Raw genomic sequence first — 11,539 nt, forward strand, 5'->3', positions numbered from 1 at the left:
CCAAATAGAAAAGATACATACATATCAAGTGCATAATTAGAGCCAAGATTTGCAATTGACCCCACAAAGGGGAAGGTTCATGTAACTTATAATAAAGATGACCAAAATTGAGACTATAATAAGTAGCTGCTTAGCTCAAATAGGCAACTAAGTATATAGAGTATAAACTGATTAGGATTCATTATTGTGTGACCAATAGCTGTATAACCCATTGGTTACCCCAAGTATCTGTCGGAGACAATTCTGTTCGAGTCAAAACTTCAATAAATTCTATACCAAATTCAACGCAACTTTAATGAAATTCAAATCTAAGACATCGGCTATGTTTGACATGTTTAGCTGATAAGCTAGCTGAAAGCTGAAAAGCTAGCTGAAAGCTTATAAGCTAGCTGATAGCTAAAAGCTGATAAGCTAGTTGAAAGCTGATAGCTGAAAGCTGAAAAGCTACGTGATTGAAACAAAAGTGTTTGGTAAAACTAGCTGTTAAACAAGCTGAAATTGTAAAATGACATAAAAAGACATACTTGTATAATTATTTTTATATATAACATTACTTTATTTTCACATTAATACCAATATAATATTAATATTAAAATTATTATCACTTTAAATATTTTTTTTAGCTTCAGTTATTTATCATCTTATAAATATAATATTAATTTTTATTAATTTTTATTAATATAATATTTATAATACTTGTGGTGCGCAGCGGTGTGGCGGGAATGGTGGCGGAAACTGCATACGTAAGTGCGAGGGGAAAATATGTTTAGTGTTTTTATAAATATATAAGGGTAATGGTAGAATTTTAATAAAATAATAAGGATAAAAATGAGAATAAATTTAATAAGCTAAGCTTTAAGCTATAAGCTACCTGAGATAGCTTATAGCTTAAAGCTTTAAGCTACTAAAATAAGCTCCTTCACCAAACACTTTTGAAGAGCTTTTAAGCTAGTCAAATAAGCTTTAAGCTAGTCAAATAAGCTATAAGCTAGCTGAAATGGCATGCCAAACATAGCCATCTATTTAAACTAACAATCTCGTAGCAATTGATCTACACACTATGATAACCCATTGGGTAGCTAGTCCACCATATTCTGATCTTCTCTTTATTATTTTTATTTTTTTCCATGCAAAAACAGGTTTTGAAATTGACAAGCTCAATTTGTGTTAAAAAATAAAATATAAAATTTGACGCACAAAACTGAAAGAAGAGTGAGGCCACGGATGCAGTAGGCCTAGCGCACTATATGTGAATGTAACAGTTTTAAGATTTCAACGGTGAAAGCTTTCATCTATTTTATGTCAAATGGACTAGCAAGTTGCTGAGGAATAACAGATTGTCGACAAGAAGATACTTCTGTTGCTCGTGGATTTGAACTTTCAAATGATGTTAATTAACTTAACAAATAAAATAAAGATATTTCTCACAATCAGTTGAAATTTGAGGGCTTTGGTATTGTTGTAGCCTAATAAAATATTATCTGATGTTTAGTGTCCCATGTCAATACCAACCGCCAACATGTGATTTTTTTAATGGAAATTCATTAATCAAGGCGAATTGACACGGCCAGAAGCCAATATATCATTTTGGATAATTGTAAATTCTTGAGGACTTCCTTAATTCAAACTAAATTGGAAAACGAAAAAAAATAATTTAGCCAATAATCAATGAAACTATTATCGCTCCTACGAACAAAAAAAAATTCAACTAATTAAATCAAAATTACATAAAAGCGAACAACAATCATTAAAGACGGTGAAAACATGAGAGTTGCCTTTCTTGGATTGCTTACAACATGTGATTGGTTCAAGTGATATATTTAATCATCTTAAGATAATGTGAAAACACAAGGATGTGTTTTTTACAATGTTGTTAGCATCGGATCTGAAGGGCTAATTAGACCTGAAACCAGAACATTGACCGGTTTGGTCCTCTTCTATAATATTAGTAGAAAACCACTAACAGGTGAAATTGGTCCAAACCGGTCTCAACTGGTTTAAGCAATTTGGTGTTTTTTTCCCTGAACTATGATTTATTACATGAAAGACCATCTTACCATAACATACCATGTTCCTAAAATTAAATGTTAAAAATCTACATATATATATATATATTGAAAGTTAAAAATTTGATTTTCTTATCTGTTCGGTTGAAGGTTAAAAAAAATACTATTATGTGTGACTTTCGTTGATTAATTAATTTTTATATATATTTTGAAAACTATTACTCCCTCCGTTCCAGAAAGTATGTAGTTTAATATTGTGGCACAAAAAGTAAGAAAACAATTATTGATAGCATAATTTGACTAGATTGTCCTTATTTACTTTTACTAGTATGATGTGCAACTATTAAATTATACTTAGATAGAGAAGAATGTAATTAATAGAGAAGAGTTGTGGTTGGTTAATATGGAAGGTGAGAAGTGAGAGAAAATGTATTACATGAGGGTAGAGGTGGAAAAAATTAGCAAAAAATGCATTGGTTTTCTAAAACAACAAACATTTTAGAATATTGAAAAATGGTGCAAAACAACAAACTTTCTGGAACGGAGAGAGTACTATAAATGAACCAAAACTGTCCTATATAAATGATACCGCATAAATGCCTATAAAATAATGTTAAAAACTTTAGCTCAAAGTGGAACTGAGTGATGAAAGAAAGCAACTATGTTCCTTAATCTTATCATAACTGCGTGGAATTGTTAATGGCAATGGCAACAACAACACTAAGTCACTAACTACACTAATGGGAATTTGCACTTGGGGTGGAGGATCCCAATAGGGAACCATGTGATGCGAGCCATCTATACTTATGGCCCGTTTGGTGCGACGTATAGTATAAAGTTTGATAGTATAAGACTTGATAGTATTATACCTGATAGTATAAGCCCTGATAACTTTTTTATACTATCCAGCGTTTGACCATACTGTGTATAATTTACCATATCGTTTAAATTAATGCAATTTTATGTTTAGTGAAGTATTGAATAATGATATATAATAAAATTAAAATATGAAGGTGATTATAACGGTGATGGCGGTGGTGATGGAAGTGGTGGTAGGTTGGTGGTGGTGGTGGCAATGGTGGTAGGTTGGTGTTGGTAGCGGTGGTGGTGACAGTGGAGATAGGTTGGTGGTGGTGGTGGCAGCGATGATGGTTGTGGTGGTCGTGATGATAGGGTGGTGGTGGTGGTGGTAAGGTGGTGGCGGCTGCGGTAGGGTGGCGGCTACGGTGGAGGGTAGAGGCAATGGTGGTGGTGGTGGCGATAGGGTGGTGGTTTTGGTGTCGGTGGTCGTGGTGGTGGTGACGGTGGCGGTAGGGCGGTGGTGGCGGCGACAGTGTGGTGATCGGGTGGTGGCGGTGGTGGCAGCGATGGTGGTTTTGGTGTTGGCGACGATAGGGTGGTGGTAAGGCGATGGCGGCTGCAGTAGGGTGGCGGCGATGGTGGAGGGTGGAGGCAATGGTGGTGGTGGTGGCGATAGGGTGGCGGTTGTGGTGTTGGTGGTGGCGGTAGGGCGGCGGTGGTAGTGGTGGTGGTGGGGGCGGTAGGGCGGCGGTAGGGTGGTGGTTGTGGTGTTGGTGGTGGCGGTAGGGCGGCGGTGGTAGTGGTGGCGGCAACACCAGTGGTGACAGTAGGGCGGTGGTGGCGACGACGGTGGTGTCGACAGCGGTGGTGATCGGGTGGTGGCAGCAACACCGGTGGCGGTGGTGGTGCCAATGGTGGTGTAAGTTGACAGCAATGGAGGGTGGTGGTGATGGTGACTTATACGTCACAACCTTATCATGCCTTATCCATCACTCACATGATGGATTAAATAATACGTCATTTTAACGTATAAGGGGACTTTGATGGATAAGCTTATACAATACAATGTCATCACCAAACAATGAATAAACTCATAATATATTGTATAAACTTATACTATCATGCCTTATACGGCGTGCCAAACGAGCCTTTATATTAAAACACTAGCATTCCAAGAATTTTTCTGCAATGAGAGCCACGTAACCCTCTACCATCCAATCACAAGCTTACACATGTCCCCTCATGTATTATTTTATTACTTTTTATTCTCTCTTTCTTCATTCTGATGGGGCCCTTTCTCTAAAATAATAATATTTTATTCTCTTTCACTTCAGATGGGCCCCCTCCTCTCTCAAATAATATTATTTTATTCCCTCTCTCCTTCATTTTATTTTTTTCCTTCATTAGTTTTAATGATTTCCTTTTTCCAAAGCATTATTTCCCACACTTCCCTATTCTCTCCAATCATATTTATTAATCCCCTTTTATATGCTGATTGAAATTCTTATTAAAATTTCCTTTGTTCCCAGCAAATTTCCTTTGTTAATAACTTAATTTTTTGGAACTCGATTCATGGATACGGTTCTTTTCAAATTGTTATTAAATTTTTCTTTGATTTTTTTGAAACTCGAATCCTTTATTTATTTTTCTCCCTCAATTCTTTTAATTTCTACCTCTTTCCTTTCTTCATTTGCTCTTTCCAAGATTTTTTTTTCTTTCCTCTTTATGGATTTGATAAAATCGAAATTCTTATTAAAATTTACTTTGTTTCTTTTTTTTGGAACTCTAATTATATAGGTAATCCAAAGGTTTATGTCATGATTTTTTTCTATATAAGCCCCATTGGTTTGAAGTATTGATTCACTATCCAAATTTCTAATACCATTTACATCTTTTATGTTCTCTTTCCAATATATTCCCTGAATCCATTTACATCTTTTTTCTATATAATTTATTGATATTTGAACCCTAATGTATATTGCTCTTGAAATATACCAAATTTTTCATTCCACCTTGATGATGCAGCCGCATTCATTCTCTATCCCTTTAATGGATTTTGAAACTTGGATTTTTTTTTCCTCTGGTTGGGCACCATGCTGATTGTTCACCCCCCCCCCCCCTTAATGGATTCATACTACGCCCCATTAATGGATTTCGAAACTTGGTTTTTTTTTTCCTCTATTTATGCCAATTATGATTGTTCATCCCCCCTTTTCTGTTGTTCTATATTCTTATTCTTATTTCAAATCCAAAGGTTTCCACCCCTGAAATTGTTCTATATAAGTAGCTGTGTTGTTTGGTTCTAATACCTATATTCTTCGCCTCTCACTCTCCTATTCAGATGCGCGTCTCCTCTCAGCTCATGTCAATCTCTCTATTGCAATGGTTCTCTAAAGCTTCACCATGCATCACCAAAGGCGCCCTAATCCAGATTTTCAACACGGCGCAGTACCTCCCTCTTTGCCCAAAAGAATCAATTCAACCTTTAAAAACTGGTGCTGCAACGATCTCTCTCCCCGTATGTGCTATCCTCTACTCTTTCTGCTTCACTTTTTGTTCTCTGTATTCAATTGTTTTTTTCTTCTCAGTTTATTTGTGTGCATCCCTTTTCCTTTGGATTTTTTATTGACATTTTTTTTTCTAGGCAGCAACGATCTCTCTACCCGTATATGGTATCCTTGATTTGGTTCTCAGCTTGCTCTTTGTTGACCATGAAACTTCATCAGTTTCCATAGCCCTAGCTATTTACTTCTTGCGAGGTTGTCCTCAAGCTATGCAACAGTTGAGGGTAAGAATACATATATATTTTCTCGGTTCATCTTTTAGCATAAAAACTATTGAATTTTTCTATTGATTATTAATTCTTTTTCCATTGTTGTGTCCTGAATAATGAGAGGAAGAGGCACAATGAAATAGTTTGGACTGGCTCAGATCTTTCTACGCATGCCTTCCACTGTGCATAGCTTCACAAAGATCAAATGCTGATCAAGACAATTCTCTTCAGCTTGGAGTTGGTTTTATGTCTAGAAGAGAGTCTTCCACCTAAATAAACTACAAGAAATAAATGGAGTGAAGTCGGTAAAGTACATATCTATATCCTATTGAATGATTCAAGTTCAATTTAGCAAGACTTTAGCACCGTCAACCCATTAACATAAAAGTAATATAATAAATTTAAAGAATTGAAGACTAATTAAGAATAAAGTTGTAACACCCCGATTTCGGTGGCGTCACTTTAGTAACCAAAGAAATAACTTAAGCGGAAAAACGTGAATTATTTTTTTTGATAATAAAATGAAAGAATGAAAGAAAATAAACTTCTCGACAAAAGGTAAAAGAAAACTAATATACATCTACATAAATATATACATGCCCACACTAGTACCAGCCACATCGCGAGTAACCTCAAGCGACGGGTGACAGAAAAAGGTAACGCCCGAAGGCAATATGTACAAACCAAGGTAAAACCTTTGTCCGCAACACCCTACCTCAAAAACTGAGAACAAATTGGCCCAGTGGCCTAAAGAAAAGACCTCCCTAGTCCAACCAGCTCTCTGTGATCTTCATAAGAAAACCACACAAAAAGCTACCGGCAGGAAACTACCCTGTCCCAAAACTGAAAACATGACGGTCAGAGCATCGACACAACTCCTACACTAATCCCTACTCGAGGAGCCCACCCTAGCACTCGATCCTACATGCTAGCGCGGTCGTCGTCCGAATCTACATCCAGGACGACTAGGTCGACATACACAACGCTGCCCTCTCTGTCCACCCTGATGCGCTCCTGCACTGGCCTCTCGGGCTCGGGGCCCGGAACGAGATCCGCCACGACAGCAGCAACAGTAGACGGACTAGACTCCGTCGAAACCTCACCCACTGACACCTCCTCAGAGGGGTCCTCCTCATCCGAAGATGGTGGTGGTGGTGGTCCTCCCAAGCCGGGTCCACAATGCACACCAGGCGGCAAGTTGAAGCTCACTATGTGTCTCCTCATCACCCCCTCCGTCAAGCGTCCGAATCGGTCAACACGGTCCTCCATAACCCGACCGGTGTAGGTCGCACGGTGGCCTATGGAGTCGACCACCCATGCACCTGGGTCGTCCTGATCAAGCATCTCGTACCTGGTCCCCCCCGAGGGGCTGACCATCGTAAACCAATCCGCCATACTCATCTGACAAATGGCGTAGTCCGCCCAAACACACACAGCAGACGCGAGGGTCAACTCCAAAGAATTATATAAATAATAAAACCAGATATAATATAGGATAATAAATATTTGCCTCTCAGGCTTATAATTTTAGGGATGACTTCCTAGGGTTGCAAGTATCATAATGAATATAAGAAATCATAAAACAAATAGCATGCCTCAGATATGATAAACAGGTACCAATCACACTCAGCAACTAAGTCAGCATGTATGTTGCATGAAATGCAATGCTGGGTAACAAAATGCATTCCGGAAGAAGGATGGACATCAACGAGGCGGCCCTAACACCAGCCACGGTGGGTACCTTCCTGCTCGCGTGTCTCTTACACCACACAAAAGTAGTCAGATCAGCAGTGAACCCGTAGGTCTGCCATTCCGTCTGCTACTGAGGACCACCGTAGTGTCCTAAATATGGAAATCCGGGTCTTATGACCATTTTGGAATCCACCGAGGTCCGGTATCACACCGTGTATTAACCTCAAAATGAGTGCATGAATGCAAGTGATTAGCCAAACAACGTCTCCGACCTCACCCGACACGTCGCCACGTGTTCTAAATAACTTAAGGTCTCTAAAAGAAATACCCTAAGGCAAATGTCGATTCTGCGACAAAATGAATTAATCAAAAGAAGAAGAAGATACTTTGGAACTCATGGTTCCCGGCTAAACTTTAGATAGCCAATCAATAAACTGCTCATCGAGCGAAAAGGTACCGAAGTACTTGGAAACTTATAGTCTCCGGCTAAACTTTAGATAGCCAAACATTAAACTGCTCATCGAGCAAAAGAGTTTTCAACATACTCGAAGACTTGTATATTTCCTCAAAACGTGGACTCGACGACACTTCTCATATTTCCCAAACTAATATTCAGGCTCTAAGCTCTTATCTAAGGGTATTATTATTGTTCAAAGGATTTAGAAATTGATTAATGTCTTATGAGTTTTCCGTGATAAAATAGTTTTCATTTTAATCTTATAATACTTCCTAAGAGTTTTCAGAGATCCCATAATCTCAAATAATTCCCTGAGAAGGTCTCGATCCATTAAAACATAACAAGGTCCGAACTCCGTTCGTCCTTTAAAACTCTCTCAAAATCTCATAAAAATTTGGCATGACCTGCCCGTAATCCTCACTCCTCAAAATCTCAGGTACAAGTGGAATAGCATAAATAAAACAGCTCAGTCAAAAGCATAAACAGCATATTCCACACATCCTAAGTTAACCATGTAGCACGTAGCATGTGAATCATTTAGCACACAATATCATGACATCAAATACTCAGCAAGGTCGGCCGAAGCCTCAGAGAACAATTCAGACATTTAGCAATTTAGTGCATAACACATAAATCAAGTCGAATTTGTCGACCCCTAAAGCATTATCTAGTAATTCAGAGAGTAGCCCTCACCGGTGGGTCTTCCAGCTTCCTCCTCCAAGTGTCCTTCACGCTCTTCTCCTTGTTCTCCAGGAATCTCCTCAAAAGAACCTTAAGCAAAAATCACAGAAATCAACACCAAGAGTCAGAAACTCAGCAATCAAAGAGTCCTAGGGTCACACGGTACACTACAACCTCCGTGGTACGACAATCTAACGCGTTAAGACAAGTTTTCGAAAAATCGGATTCTTCCCCCCCCCCTTGATATAGCTCTCGGCCACTTCCTTTAATTGGGAGGGTCGATTTTTCTTCGATCAAACTTGGTTCCTAGGTTAACATAAGCCGTAACTAAGACGGTTCTAAGCTCGGAAAAATTTTCGGATCGAAAACTGATATAGGGGTAGTTTGGTCATTATTTTTAGCTCAAAATGTCAAAATTGGATTTTCGAAAAACAAATTGGATGAGGACGTCCACAACGACGTTTATGACGAAAAATCCTACTAGCACTAAGCCAGGTCGATAGATTTCAGCCCAAAGGTTGCGACTTTGCCGAAAAATGGGTATTTAAGGTAGAAATTGATCCCGGCGGCATTTCGTCGACATTTGACAAAATCTAATCCGCAGAACACGCTCAGGAGCATGCAGGGAAGAAGTTTAGACACTGAAATCAGCGTATTTGAACAGTTTTTCAAAAACCTCAAAATTTTGAACTCAGAAAGGCGTAGGAGAAGTGGACGGAAACGACGATTCGAAGGAGAGTATAGTTTACCTACCTCGAGGTCTTCGATTAGCGACGATCGGTGAAGCAAACGGGCAAGAAACGACGAAGATCCGGATCTCTCTCTCTCTCTTGATGCTCGCGGGTTTGGGGAGGGGAAATGGGTATTTTTTTGCAAAAAATCAAATTTTCAAGCTATTTATAGGTTTTGGAAAAAAAACGGAAAAATGATTTTTTTGCGATTCCGATTTTTCCTGCGCGTTCCTCTGCGCATTCTAAGATAGGTTCTGGCGACAGAATTCCAGAACTCAAAACAGGATTCTTGGAATTAAACCAAAAGATCCAAAATCGGCATAAGTCGGTGTAAGTCGGTTTAACCCGAAAAACTACTTTTTGCAGTGATCGTCGGATGAGAAAACTTCCTTCTGAAGAAAGATTAGGAATGACGAGAGAAATAGGAGAACGCGGGTGGAATCTTCTTTTGCAGCTCCGAATAGAAAAAGTCTTCATCGTCTGTCGATCTTAGGTTTTCTCGAACTATCAGGGATTCCGTTTCGGCAAACTTCCGAGAATTGGAATTTGACGTTCGTACTTTCCAGGATTTCGCATCGAAATAATTGTTTAAGGACGGAAAAGAGAAGTTCTAACATTTCTCTGAGGATTTTTGGAATTAGTTTCCATCGTGTCCTAAAGCGTAAATTAACTATTCACTAATACCTTTGACCTAGGATTAAGCGTATGTTAGTCGTGCTATAACTCTTATCGATTATTCGATAATTCTTGGACTTTTCCTGAACCTTTCTCCTTCACAAATCTATTTAATCAAATAAACTCTTTTATTTTATTCACTTATCCAAAGCTTTAAAACTTGGGCCTTACAAAAGTAGGTGTTGCCTACATATCTAAACCCTGTTTTTTTTTTTTTGGTTACATGGAGGGTTCTAGCCCAGGAAAGAGAAACTACACTAAGATAGAGCACGAGAAGGAAGCTTCGGTTTGATCAAACAACGGGAGGTGGGAACAGCCTGGCGGGGGGGACTCAAAACAGTGTAATCCCACATCTAGAGTATGAGCTGCATTTGCAAGCCAATCTGCAACTTGATTTGCTTCACGATGAACATGAACACAAAGGGCCTTCCAATCCTTAGCCAATAAAGCTCTAATCTGGAAGACAAGCGATGCATAAGGATGAGTTTAACATGAGTGTTCTTTTTGCCATTGATTTTACTTTGTTATATTCCTACATATTTTTTCTTTTCATGTGGAAGAACTTCAAGGGGTTTTGGATGAGCTGAAATTATGTATTGGGAGATGTCCTGGCTAGATTTATCTAGAATTTTTTCCATGTTTTGTTCTGGTTTGGATACCCATTACAATACAATACATGATTAGTTTCTTAATTATCATGATTGGGGCTTTAGATGAGTAATAGTTTTGCCAATTCATTTGCTTTGTAAAATGGGTTCTTCTTAGTTCTTTACATTTTGTAATACTTCATCACACTGCATGACTTATTTTTTGTTTACCTGATGAAGTTTGACCTTTATAAATGCTTCCCAATTTATAACAAGTTATTTTTCTTTTATACTTTAAATTCAAATTCTCTCCTCTCTTATAAAAACATTGCTCTATCTTCATCTGAGCAGATCAAGCACTGTGTGGCATATCATGAATGTTGATGAATCCTTGATTTCATCTCTTTAATTCATCCCATTTTATTCACATACCAATGTTAGTAAATTCTTAAATAACATGGTTTATATTGAAAAATTTAAGTCCACCTTTATATACATGGAACAATCGTATCTTCCAACAATATAACATCTGATGGCTTATGAAATCTTGAGAAATGCCATTTATTTATTTTGATTTTTAGTATCCCTGATTATAGTTTTTTTATGCAGGATCTTTGCTTACTCAGTTATATGTTGTTCAGAATCAAATAGAGCTAGATTTTCTAGAGCCTCTATGAACTTTTGTAAGGACTCATAACAGGCACACTGCTTCTGTAATTCAAACTCAAATATCTTCATTTCCCTAGCCTTATTGCTGATTAATTCAAATTCTAATAGTCAAAATATGACATGGAAGAATTAAAAGAATTTGTGGTTTAATATGACTTGCAAATTGTCTTATATAGTTGATCTCATGTATGTCTTTCCACGTATTCAGTTCATGTTGATTGGTCAATTGCTCTGCAACCCCGGGTTGTGGATAAGAGTATAACTATGTTAACCATTGTTTAAATGAAAGATTAACCAGTGAGGGCATGTATCTTTCAATTTTGATTTAATTGTCAAATATTTGGAGAACTATCCAAAGATGTATTTTTCCCAATGCTTTATATCCATGCTTCTTTTCATTGTTTTTTTAGGTTTGCTACAATAATGAATGCTTAAACAGATAAGCAGTTATGTGCCTTGATGAACCA

At 38.0% G+C, this 11,539-nt stretch overlaps 1 long non-coding RNA gene across 2 annotated transcripts; it reads left to right on the top strand.

The window, feature by feature from the left end:
• The first annotated feature begins 4,731 nt into the window (after positions 1 to 4,731).
• LOC130710286 (uncharacterized) lies at positions 4,732 to 10,979 on the top strand. 2 transcript variants are annotated; one of them, XR_009010349.1, is made up of 3 exons: positions 4,732 to 5,325; positions 5,452 to 5,890; positions 10,046 to 10,979. It is a non-coding gene; the product is annotated as an uncharacterized LOC130710286 (long non-coding RNA). The 2 variants fall into 2 exon arrangements; XR_009010348.1 differs by having other exon boundaries at positions 4,737 to 5,325; positions 5,452 to 5,885.
• Positions 10,980 to 11,539: the final 560 nt, after the last annotated feature.

Source organism: Lotus japonicus, chromosome 4, assembly GCF_012489685.1.
Source record: "Lotus japonicus ecotype B-129 chromosome 4, LjGifu_v1.2".
Classification (NCBI taxonomy): domain Eukaryota; kingdom Viridiplantae; phylum Streptophyta; class Magnoliopsida; order Fabales; family Fabaceae; genus Lotus; species Lotus japonicus.